Genomic DNA, 12,542 nt, shown 5'->3' on the forward strand with positions numbered 1-12,542 from the left:
GACCGCCCACTTTCTCCTGCATAGCGCGCGGCTGCTATGATTTCAATATATCACTGCCAAATTAATCACCATCAACATCCTCGTGTGTAGCACGGCTGCAGTGTTTTCTTTAAGTTCCCCTCCCATCTCCTCATGTCTAGACCAAGTTAACGTGGGACTGGGAGAGAAGCTTTTAAGAGGCGGCAAGGCAAGAATTAGTACTGTACTATTAAGGCCCAGTGCGGAAAACGGAATTTTCTTAGGAAAATTCCGCAGGGTCTGAAAGATTACCACACCCACGGTACAAAACCGTGGCAAACCGCACCCGAAAACTGCATGCGGTTTGCCGTGGTTTGCTGCGGTTTTACCGCAGTATTGTTCGCGGTATTGCCGCAGTTTTGCCGTGTGCGGGTTGGTACATGTGTTTTAATGCATTCATTGCAATAAAGCACATTGAAAAAAAAAACGTAATTTCCTTCTGAGATAGATAGTAGATAGATAAATAGACAGATAGAAGAATAGATAGAGGGATAGATAGAGGGATAGGGTGATAGATAAATAGAGGACAGATCAATCAACAATCGACATGCTGCATTTCTCCCGGCGGTAGTGTGTTCACATTACCGGCTGTGAGAAATGACCTGTGGTTACCTCTGTAGTATCGTTGAGAGGCTGCATTCTGTACAGTGTCAGTCGCGGCTAGATGCAAGCATCGTAGGGCCTCCTGGATTACGTTGGAGCTGTGTGTTTGGGAGGGGTTAATAAAGGGGTGAAACAGGGGCTTTTTTGTGTTTTATTTAAAATAAAGGATTTTTCGGTGTGTGTGTTTATTCACTTTACTTATGGGTTAATCATGTCAGCTGTTTCATAGACGCTGCCATGATCAAGCCTGGACTTAGTGTCGGCGATCCGCTGCCATTAACTCATTACTAACCTGATTGCCACTGCATCACGGCAACAGGAAGAGCCGGGGACACTCTGGGACTGCCGCATAATGGATGCGACAGTCCCGGCACATCTGCGGGCTGATATTCTCGGCTGCGGGAGTGGGGGGGCATTAACCCTGGCCCTCGCCCTCCCCAGCCTGAGAATACCGGGCCGCCGCTGTGTGTTTACCTCGACTGGACGGTAAAAATACGGCGGAGCCAGCGTGTTTTTTTTTCTATATATCTGTTTGATTTCTATGTGTTTTCTATATGTCTGTGTCTGTGTGTGAGTACGATATGTGTGTGTTCTATGTCTGTGTCTGTGTGTGTGTGTGTTCTATTTCTTTGTGTGTGTTCTATGTCTGTGTCTGTGATGTGTGTGTTTATTCTCTGCTCCGCTTCCTCTTCCTGCCATAATGACATCACTTCCCTGCAAAACGCAGGCAGCGATGAACCTTATGTCCCGAAACCGCAAAATACCGCAAGGAATAACGCAGGAAAACACAATGAACCACACAGAATTTGCTACCTGCGTTATTCCCTACGGGATTTCCCGATTACATTGCAGTCAATGAAGTGAAATGCCGCAGTGACGTGCGGAAAAGAAGTGACATGCAATTGTTTTTGCTGCGGGAATGCCGCAGCAAAACATGCAGCTGTCAAAGTCCACATAGTGCGCACAGCTTTTTTTTCCCATAGGTTTTGCTGGTGAATCACTGCAGAGATGTTATGAACATAACATGCAGCGAAACATGCAGCAAAACCGCAGGAAATCCGCAGCAAAAACCGGCAAGTGCGCACAGGGCCTAAGTGTTATAATAAAAAAAAAAAGTAAATAAAAGCACTGTGCCAATCCGGTGGTGAACCATAGCTCCCAAAATGCCACTGAAGTTGCTGCACACAGGACCGCTACCAGGGCATTACTACTGGGACTCCTGTACTGGGCCCAGTGAGCAGCAGGCAGGAGGGCGGGCCCGGCTGACATCCCGGGCCCCTCCACTTTCATTCCTCTGCTCACCAGGCTCCATGGGCAGGGGGCGGGGACGTTGCACTGGCAGACATGTCGCGGTGCAGCACCTGCAGTCGCACAGGGGCCCCAAGCGGGAGCGGGCCCCTAGAGCCTGAAAACGTGTTGACCCCTTAGTGACCACGGAGGCTGTGATTGGCTGACAAACGCCGCTCAGCCAATCACAGCCACTGTAATGTTTCAACCATTGAAAATGGTTGAAACATTGAAATCCAGCCATCATTAGTGCAGCTGTAGCACTGCTCATTGGCTGGAGCTGGGTGACTTCAGTTTCACCCGCCCCCAGCTCTGATTGGAGAGACCAGCCTTGTGACCGATCTGTCCAATCACTGTGGATCTGGGGCCGGAGACCGCTCCCCTCAGCTTCACTCCGGAGTCTGTGGAAGGTGAGGGGAGCGATCGGTAAGTTATAGACACTGTCTCTTTTCAGCCACCACCATTGCTCCAGCCCCCACCCTTCAGCCACCGGCTGCAGCAGTCACTGCCCCCGATCTACCATCACTGAACCCATCTGCTGCCTCCTCTACATCTGCCACTGCTCTCCCCATCAGTCGCTGCCCCCCTCCCTCATCTGCTGCCCCCTTCCTCATCTGCTGCCCCCTCTCACCTTCCACCATCTGCTGTGATCCCCCACCTGCTGTCTAGAAAAACAATAACTCGGGCACACAAAAGAAGGTAAGAGTCTGAGGCAGAATGATGCTTGACATCTAGTTTGCTTTTTTTATTGATGCAAAAAATCAAAGAAAATTATTCTAACGTTTCGGCCTTAACATATAGGCCTTTGTCAGAGATAGTCTATAATATAGATATACAAAAAGAAAATTATTAGTTAGTTATCGCATATACAAAGCAATATATTTGTAACAAGTGTGTAACATTTACACATGTTTCGTGATAAGGAATACAACAATATATACAAGGTCATAGATGCTAATAGTTAGTCTATATTTAGAAAAACGAAAGCAACATGTACCTATAAATGCATATAACTGAAACCATGTTATGACGAGGAGGTACGAATAGAGAAACTGCTATATAGACAGTTGGTGGGAATACTTAGAACGTACCTATATGGTCGTAGAAGAAAAATACGTATTCATATAATTGAAATCCCCGTAGAAGGAAAATGACCGACCTAAAAATATACAAGTGCTAAAGTGATATATCCGGCATGAGATGGTAAAAAGGATTGAAAAAGGGACGGATTGAAATCTTCCATGGGAAGTAAAAAGATTCTTTATAACAGGCTGCGAGAGATGGGAGGTTATAGGAGATGCAGATGGGGGAAATGGGAGACAAGAGCATAAGATGATGGAGGATAAAACAAGAGGAAAAGAGGAGGAGAACCAAAGGTGTAAAAAAGGAAAAGAAGAAAAGAAGAAAGGGGGAAAAAGAAAAGGAGAAGAGAGTATAAGATACCTAGAGGAAAAGAAAGATAAGGTTATACTAAGTAGTCTACAGACAATTTTTATCGCTTGACCCCAATAACCATTAAATCTGCACCTAGGTTTGTAGGCAAAAAATCCCCTTTAATTTGCCTGGAATCAGAAATTAATTTTAATTGAGATTTTTTTAAAATAAAAAATCCCCAATAAACCAGCGCTGATAAGAGGTTTTTTTGTTAATATTTTATACTTTTTATTGCTATCCTTGTTTTAGAATATATTATATTTATATATTAAATTTAATATAATATAATTTATATATATTAAATTTATATATAAAAAAAGAAAATAAGTATACCTTTGCTGTATGTCACTGATGGTATGTCATAAAACAGGAAAAGATAATTCAAAGAAAACACTGAAGTGCTAGGATCCACTCTGCGGTACTGGGTTGGAGAGATATGTTGTAAACAGAACAAGTGTTATCTTACAGAGTATATGTCAAGTGTAATCTGTATGCTCACGTTAATACTGAGAGGGCTTGGTCTAGAAATGTTTTATAAAGACAAAATGTACATACCCTATATGAATGGTATATGTCAAAATACTGGGAGGAATAGTATCTATTGTAGTCAAAAAGGTACTATTAGTCAGATCTGGTGACTTATATGATCTATGAACATGAAAAATTATCAGAGAAAATTATCCAAATTGCTGGTATAGCATAATGAAGGAACTATCCATGAATAGGTAAAAAAGCACATACCACTTAATGGGGATACTTTATGATGAGTCCTAATCTGAACAAACACCCTATGGGTGTGAATAACAGAGTGGCATAGTCTGTAATTATACAGAATTAATCATGAGTGAGACAACAAGTGGGTAAGGAAAAAGACATAATATGTTGTGGCACAAACCTTAGTCTATTGGGTAATGGACATAGGGTATCATGTATCAGAAGATAGTGATAGTAAGGAGATCAGTTCCACTACTAGGGAAAATATAAAGATCATAATAAAGGCAAGACAAGGTGTCAGCATGTAAAAGTAACAGCAAAAGAAGAGAGAGCCGTGAAGAGCCCGGACCTGGAAAAGGAGAAACTCCTGTGTGTTCAGTGGTCTCAGTGTGGATTCCTACGGTGCACGTGGTAGTGGGAAATCCATCTATTTAAATGGTGGGTAATCACCAGGGTGGATCCGCTTAAAAGTGGAAATCCTGTGTGTGAGACGCAAGGCCGAGCCGTGGCACGCATGTCGCCCATGCGCGGAAGAGCCAAATGGGCTGGTCTGCGCATGCGCCAGTGGCGGCCACAGACGGCCCATGTGTGCGTCATGTGGGGTAATCCAGAATCATGTGATTAGACACCAGCCGGATATTCGGTTAGCGGAACGGATGGAATAAACATGAAACGCATAGTCACCCATGCGCAGAAGGGCCAAAGGGCCGATCAGCGCATGCACAAGCAGCGGTCACGAAAAGTGAATGATGGTGAAGGGAGTGGGAGGAGTGGGCCTGGCGCGTGCGTAGACCAGCCGGAGATGCGGTCAAGACTGCGCACGCGCAGGCACACTCCACCTGGATCGGATGCTATCCGGTTGTGCCGATGGGATATTCAGTGCTGTGAGCAAGTCGTGGGATAGTTACAGCGCCTGCAAAATAAACAAAGATATAATAGTGAAACAATGAGAATTATGATAAAGAAAATCTACATTATGAAAGAAGCAAATTAGGTATAGTTGCAATGTATATATAACGTATATAGTATGCATAATGACAGAAATCTTCATGATAAAGGAGAAGCATAACCCAGGTGATATAGAGGGCAAGAAGTAAAATGGACCGAAAGGTAAAAGAAGAAAAAAATAAAGAACAACAATAGGAGAATCATAAGATCAAATAAGATGGATTAGTAATAGGTGTACTCATAAGTGAAATAAAATTAAAATGAAAAAAATCCAAATGAAAGAATAAAATAAGAGAATTAAAATAAAAACATTAATGGATTCAGATTAAAACGAGAAATGGAAAATAAGTAGAATAGGGGAAAAAATGGAGGGGAAGAAAGGAGGGGAAGAGGGGGGGGAGGAGGAAATTAGCACCAACTAGTAGAAAACCTCCTATTCGCGATTGAGCCCCAACGGTTCTAATGTTTATAACGCATAAATCCAATACGTCTCTCGTTCCTTTAATCTCTGCACCCTGTTCCCACCTCTCCTAGGTTGAGAGACTTATCCAGGACCTGATATCGTAGCTACGCTACCGTATGGCCTGCTTTTATAAAATGTGCTGGGATAGGTAAAAGTGTCTGCTTACACCTAATGATAGATTTATGTTTACTTATTCGGTCTCGAATATGTTGGTTAGTTTCCCCAACAAATCCGAGACCACAGGGACATTTTATAAGATATACAACATATGACGAATCACAAGTAAAAAAGTTTTTGATGTGAAAGATCCTGCCTGTGCGGGGATGCGTGAAAGTGTTGCCTTTTGTAATGTTGGAGCACTGGATGCAATGCAAGCATGGATAATTCCCAGTGCGAGTTGTCTGTAATGTAGTTTGTCGTGCTTGCCTAGTTTGAGAGCCAATGTCAGCTCGTACCAGCTCGTACAGGAGGTCAATGACAAACTTTTTTTGATTGGAGGATAATATATCAGGTTTATCCAAAAATGAGTCGACCACCTCAATGCCCTGCTGGTGACTGATACTCGTATATAAACTGGAGAATAGATGAAGCCGGTCTTTTTTAGCGCTAGTAATAGATCTATTAACTCAGGTTATCTTTGTGAATAAATTATGCTTTATTTGTGACAGTCTAAGTCAGATAAAATAAAGCTCTTGTTAACACTATGCGTTTCAGCAGGAATATACTGCTTTCCTCAGGAAAGCAGTATATTCCTGCTGAAACGCATAGTGTTAACAAGAGCTTTATTTTATCTGACTTAGACTGTCACAAATAAAGCATAATTTATTCACAAAGATAACCTGAGTTAATAGATCTATTACTAGCGCTAAAAAAGACCGGCTTCATCTATTCTCCATATACTTTCACTCCCTTATGGGATTCCGGTTCTAAAGCTGCTGATAGTAAAAGATCTAATCATTCCAAATACCTTGAGGGAAGACAAACGGTCAGTTCCAGGATCTCATGAGTCAGTGAACCTAGGAACCAGGAGCAATCATCTCCCCAGGATACTCAGCCTAACATCGGATAACACCAGCCGAGACAACCCCTTATCCTCCAGAGGATTTACATGATCATCACCGAGGTTGTGCGAGGGCGCACAACCTAATCAGGTGAGAAGTTTTCATTACACTATAATTAAATTGTGCCACGGGTGCTTCTCATAGCGCTATCTTTATCTCTAGTCGTATATAAACTGGTCACGTCTAAAGTAACCAGAATGTCCTCAGGGGAAATGGTATTTGTCGTTCTGAGAAAATGGAGGAAATAATTAGTGTCCTTAACCCCTTCACGACCGCGGGCAGTAAAATTACGTCCTATTTTAACGTGACTTAATGACCAGGGACGTAATTTTACGGCCTAAACTTCATTTGATTGCCGTGGCCATAGCAACGGCTTTCAAATGATGTCCCCTGCTGTTTCTTACAGCAGGGCACCTTTGCTTGACCCCCTATCAACGATCGATGTGATTGGCTGTTCAAATCTGAACCGCCAACCACATCGTTTGCACTAATTTCGGCAAAAATAATGCCAGAATTACTGCGATACTGTGAGATCCGGCTATGATCTGCTCCCGCAGCTTCAACAAATCATAGCTGGAGCTCTAAAATGTCGCCCTCAGCCCCTGCAGCACTGATTGGAGCGATCGTGCTATGACGCGCAATCGCTCCAATCAGTGTGCAGTGGGGCGGTCTGATCTGCCGGTGGCCACCCTCCACAGGCCTGTGCTGGCCTGCGGGCCCTCCCCCAACATGTCTGCAGCGTGCAGTGGCTGGTACTTGTGGTACCACGCCACCGCTGCTGCTGCCGCCGCCGTCGCCGTAGCTGAGGTCACCGCTCCTGCTGCACGTGAGTACTGTGCTCACCTTGCAGCCCGTGTGTGCCTCCGTGGTGCCCCCTGCACGCTCCTGTGATGGCTCCTGCCCGTGCCCCCCTGTGATCTGCCCCCCACGCCCCGATCTGCCCCCCCCGACATCCCGATCTGCTCCCCCCGCGATCTGACTGCCTCCCCCATTATCTCTATTCTGCTTCTGCAGCTCCCTCTCCGGTCTCCCCCTCTGCTCTCCCCCCCCTCCCACTCTGCTCTCCCCCCCTCCCCCTCTGCTCTCCCCCTCTGCTCTCCCCCCCCCCTCCCCCTCTGCTCTCCCTCTCTGCTCTCTTACCTGTCTTCACCGGGTCGTCCGAGGTCTTAACTGGCCCGATCACATCTGCCTCCATCGCTGGGTCCTTCCTGGGCATTCTGCTGATCTGCCCAACGTCCTGCCTGCTGCTCCTGTAAAGCTGTCCATCTCTCTGCCATCTGTTCCTCCTGCAGCTCTTCTGGTCAGTGATCCTCTGGGTACTGTGAGTATAACTTTTTTTTTTTTCTGTATCCCATGTCCATTTTTGCACCTCATCCGTCCGTGCGTCCCGCCGAGCGCTGATCAAGGATGCAGATAACGTATCTGCATCCCTGCTCAATTTTTGGCGTGACTTTTTTTCGTATCTGCGACGCTTTTTGTATCGCATCCGTCCGTACATCCTGCAGCGGCCGATCAGTGAACTGCGTCTGTGCGTTTGAAAAGTCAAGTGGCGTTCCTTCTCTTCTGAGCCCTGCCATGCGCCCAAACAATTACTTTCCACCACATATGAGGTATCTACGTACTCAGGAAAAATTGTACAATACGTTTTATGGTGCAGTTTTTCCAGATACCATTGTAAAAATAAAAAACTACCTGATTGATGCAAAAAATTTGTGGTTAAAAAAAAAAATAATAATTTTCACGGTTCAACGTTATCAACTTCTGTGGAGCCCCTTGGGCTACAAGGGGCTCACCAAATATCTAGATAAATTCCTTGAGGGGGTCTAGTTCCAAAATGGGGTATTTGTGGGGGAGCTCCACTGTTTAGGCACCATAGGGGGTCTCCAAACATGACATGGCATCCACTAATGATTCCAACCAATTTTGCTGTCAAATGGCGTTCCTTCTCTTCTGAGCCCCGCCATGCGCCGAAACAATTACTTTCCACCACATATGAGGTATCTGCGTACTCAAGAGAAATTGCACAATACGTTTTATGGTGCATTTTTTCCTGATACCCTTGTGGAAAAAAAAGCTACCTGGTTCAAGTGACAGTTTTGTGGTGAAAAAAAAAAAAATTGTATTCCTGGCTCAACATTATCAACTTCTGTGGAGCCCCTTGGGGCTCGCTAAACATCTAGATAAACTCCTTGAGGGGTCTAGTTTCCAAAATGGGGTTACTTGTGGGGGAGCTCCACTGTTTAGGCACCATAGGGGGTCTCCAAACGTGACATGGCGTCCACTAATGATTCCAACCAATTTTGCTGTCAAATGGCGTTCCTTCTTTTCTGAGCCCCGCCATGCACCCAAACAATTACTTTCCACCACATATGAGGTATCGCCATACTCAGGAAAAAATGCACTATAAATTTCATGGTGAATTTTTTCCTGATACCCTTGTGAAAAAAAAGCTACCTAGTTGAAGCAATTGTTTTGTGGTAAAAAAATTTTTTCTTCTTTTCACGGCTCAACGTTATAAACTTCTGTGAAGCCCCCAGGGGTTCAAAGTGCACATCAAACATCTAGAAAAATTATTTGAGGGATCTAGTTTCCAAAATGGGGTCACTTGTGGGGGAGCTCCCTTGTTTAGGCACCTCAGGGGGTCTTCAAACCCGACATGGCGTCCGCTAATGAGTGCAGCTAATTTAGCACTCAAAAATTCAAATGGCGCTCCTTGCCTTCTGAGCCATGCCGTGTGTCCAGCTTCCAAATGCTAGAGTCTGGCTCACTGGTCAGGTAGGTGCACCGAGAAAAATCAGCATATAATAAGGTAAGCTCGGGCACACAAAATGAAAGTCTGAGACAAAATGATGCTGGTGAAACAATCCGCTTATTTTTTATTTTGGTGCAAAGGTCAAAAATAATAGATGCAATTTTTTCTAACGTTTCGGCCCCTGTCTATAGGCCTTCGTCAGAGAAATCTACAATGAAGCAATACAGAAAGAAAAAAAGATGTTCATAAAAGCATTATCATAATATCGCACATCTGCAGCATATAGAATAAATGAGAACGGTTTACATGATATGCACCAGAAAGTAAATCTGGATATTTGAACACGTCATGAAATAGAGAATTTACACATTCCATATAAAACATGTTAGTTTTTCTTGATTTTACATTACATATAACAAGAGAGACAGACCACATAAAGGTAAATTCGAGAACGTACCTATATGGTCAAAAAGGATAAATATGTAAGATTCCCACACAGAGGAGATCCAAATATAACAAATGAAATGCCTAAAAAATAGACACGGATTTTATTACAATGAAACCCAACATATATTACAAAGAGAAATGTATTTTCGGGAAAGAGTGTATTTCTCTGCATAGTGTAGCGGCGACGGAAAACCAGAGTAATAGCAACAGAGATACAGGAACGAGGTCAGAGAATTGTACCAGATGGTTAGAGAGAGGTAAATAAGGTAGAAAAAGATAAAAAGGAAGTAGAGAGAGGGTGAATAGAAAAAGATAAATAGAGATAAAATGCTCTGAAAAGAAGAAAATCAAGACGGATCAGAATAGAACTACCTTTGCTGTTGATCAAATGTTGATATGTCAGAGAACGGAGATAAGAACTCCTGCTCCAGAGGTAAGTATAAGTATTATGATATCCACTAGTCAGTGCTGTGATAAGAAATATATAACAATAAAAGTTATGTAATCGGATCCCGTTCTAGAGACCATCAATAGTAGTACAAGAAAATGTACGTACCCACAGGGTATCTTATACTACAAGGTCGATAACCGCCTCCAAATACAGGGGTGACATGATGTCCATGTACTCAAGCCTACCAGTATAAACATATATCAATATACAGGTGTATATCTGCAAAGATGGACAACCATGTGATGATGTAAAGACCACAAACCGCATAAGTGTGAGTTGGAATGGATCTACGTAGGTCTGCTGGTGGTACTGCAATCCTAGTACCTGAATCACCGATAGAGGCTTGGTATGGCTGATAAATGCACTATAGGAAAAATGTACCGACACAAAAATATATATATCAAATGTGTACATCCAATGATCCAAAATAGGGAGTCTCAAGTATTCAAAGGTAATACATACCGCCCAAAAAGTGAGCTAATTGCACATAGGTACCTACAAGAGTAGTCACCCGGAGGGTTACAATACTACCATATACCGCAATGTATTGCCTGCAAGACGTATAAAAAGAAATCTGTCACAGACCAGCAGCATAGGGGAAAAGAAGTGCAAAATCAATTCAACACACCTGATCAGCTGTTAAAAGGTAGAGATGAGAAATTTAAGTAGGGCTCGTCACATGCCTGAAAGTAAAGGATAAGTGAGAGATAGGAATCAACCAACACGAATAGAAAGGTAGCAAGAGGCCATGGACGTAACTGTACCTGAGGAACGAGAGAATCTCAAAAGTATAGGTTGTGACCGCTGTCTCCCAGTGAATCTCCGTGGTGTGTAAGGTACTGGGATGCCCGCCTTTTTATACAAATCGAATCAGCTGTGAGTACGGATTAGTGACGTCAGGACTTGCCGTGGTGCGTGCTGCCCATGCGCGGAGGAACCAAAGGGGCTCATCGGCGCATGCGCCTGCCGCATCCACAGACAGCCCATATGTATGACAAGCGACGTGACGATAATGGTGGGGCGGGACATCCGGTCTGTGAACCGCACCGTGGAACGCTCCATCGCCCATGCGCAGAAGGGCCCCCAGGCCAATCGGCGCATGCGCAAGTGGCGATTATCCGAAACATAAGGAAAAGGAGAAACGGGCCAGGCGCACGCGCAGACTGGCCCTGGTAAAGGACATGACCGCGCATGAGCGGGCTCACTTCTCCCCAGTGCGTGAGGCCGGCCAGGCATTCCGTGTAGTCAATATAACATCTGTGATGTGTGATCGTGCAACAGTCACTGCGCCTGAAAAAAAGAAGAATACTAGAATTAGTCACTGAAAGGCGGTGAAATGACCAGATCAACACCAGTAAAAGACATGAAGAAGACTTATAGGGTTAGAAGAAATCAGAAAGGGAAAAAAAATGAAGAAAGTGAAGAAATGAGAAAGACGAGGAGCAGGGGAAGAAAAAATGGATAACATAAAGAAGTTATTAAAAATAAAAACAAAATAAGATGAAATGAAATAGAAAGCCATGGAATAAAATGAAATGAAATGATACATGAAATAAACGAGAAAAGAAAAAATGAACAAAAATAAAATTAGATAAAATAAGAGAGTTAATGATAAAGGTAGTAGAGACAAAAATTAGAAAATAAATCAAAAATAGATATATAAAACATAAAATCAAAATCAAAAATAAAAAGTAGAAGATAAACAATAAAAAATAATAAATGAAAAATAAAAAATAAAAAATGAAAAATAAACAATAAACAATAAAAAATAAAAAATAAAAATACAATCTAAATAAAATAATAGTAAATGAATAACAAATGATAATGAATAAAGAATTATAATAGAAATAGAATATAAAAAGTAATAAATAATGATAAAAAAATAGAAAATAAAAAATAAAAAATAATAAATAAAAAATAAAAAATAAAAAATATGATAAACAATAAAAGAAAAGAAAGAAGAAAATGAAGAAAAAGAAAAACAAAGAAAAAAAGGAGAAAAGGAAAAAGGCAAGAGAAGAGGAGAAAAAGAGAAAATAAAAGAAATATCCAGACAGTAGTGTCATATAGGATGAATCCCCCGTTCAAAAAATATTCACTCTAGACAAAGACCTCGTATTCACGATTAAGACCCAATGGTTCTAATGTTTGTAGGGTATATATCCAAAAGGCCTCCCGTTCTTTTAATTTCTGTATCCTGTTGCCACCTCTCCTAGGTTGTGACACATGTTCAAGAACTTGGTATCTCAATTGTGCTACCGTGTGACCCATCTGATGGAAATGTGCTGGAATAGGTAAGAGTGTCTGCTTACACCTAATCGTTGATTTATGTTTACTAATGCGGTCCCGGATATGCTGGGTGGT

The sequence above is a fragment of the Anomaloglossus baeobatrachus genome, chromosome 7 (genome assembly GCF_048569485.1).
Source record: "Anomaloglossus baeobatrachus isolate aAnoBae1 chromosome 7, aAnoBae1.hap1, whole genome shotgun sequence".
In the NCBI taxonomy this organism is placed as follows: domain Eukaryota; kingdom Metazoa; phylum Chordata; class Amphibia; order Anura; family Aromobatidae; genus Anomaloglossus; species Anomaloglossus baeobatrachus.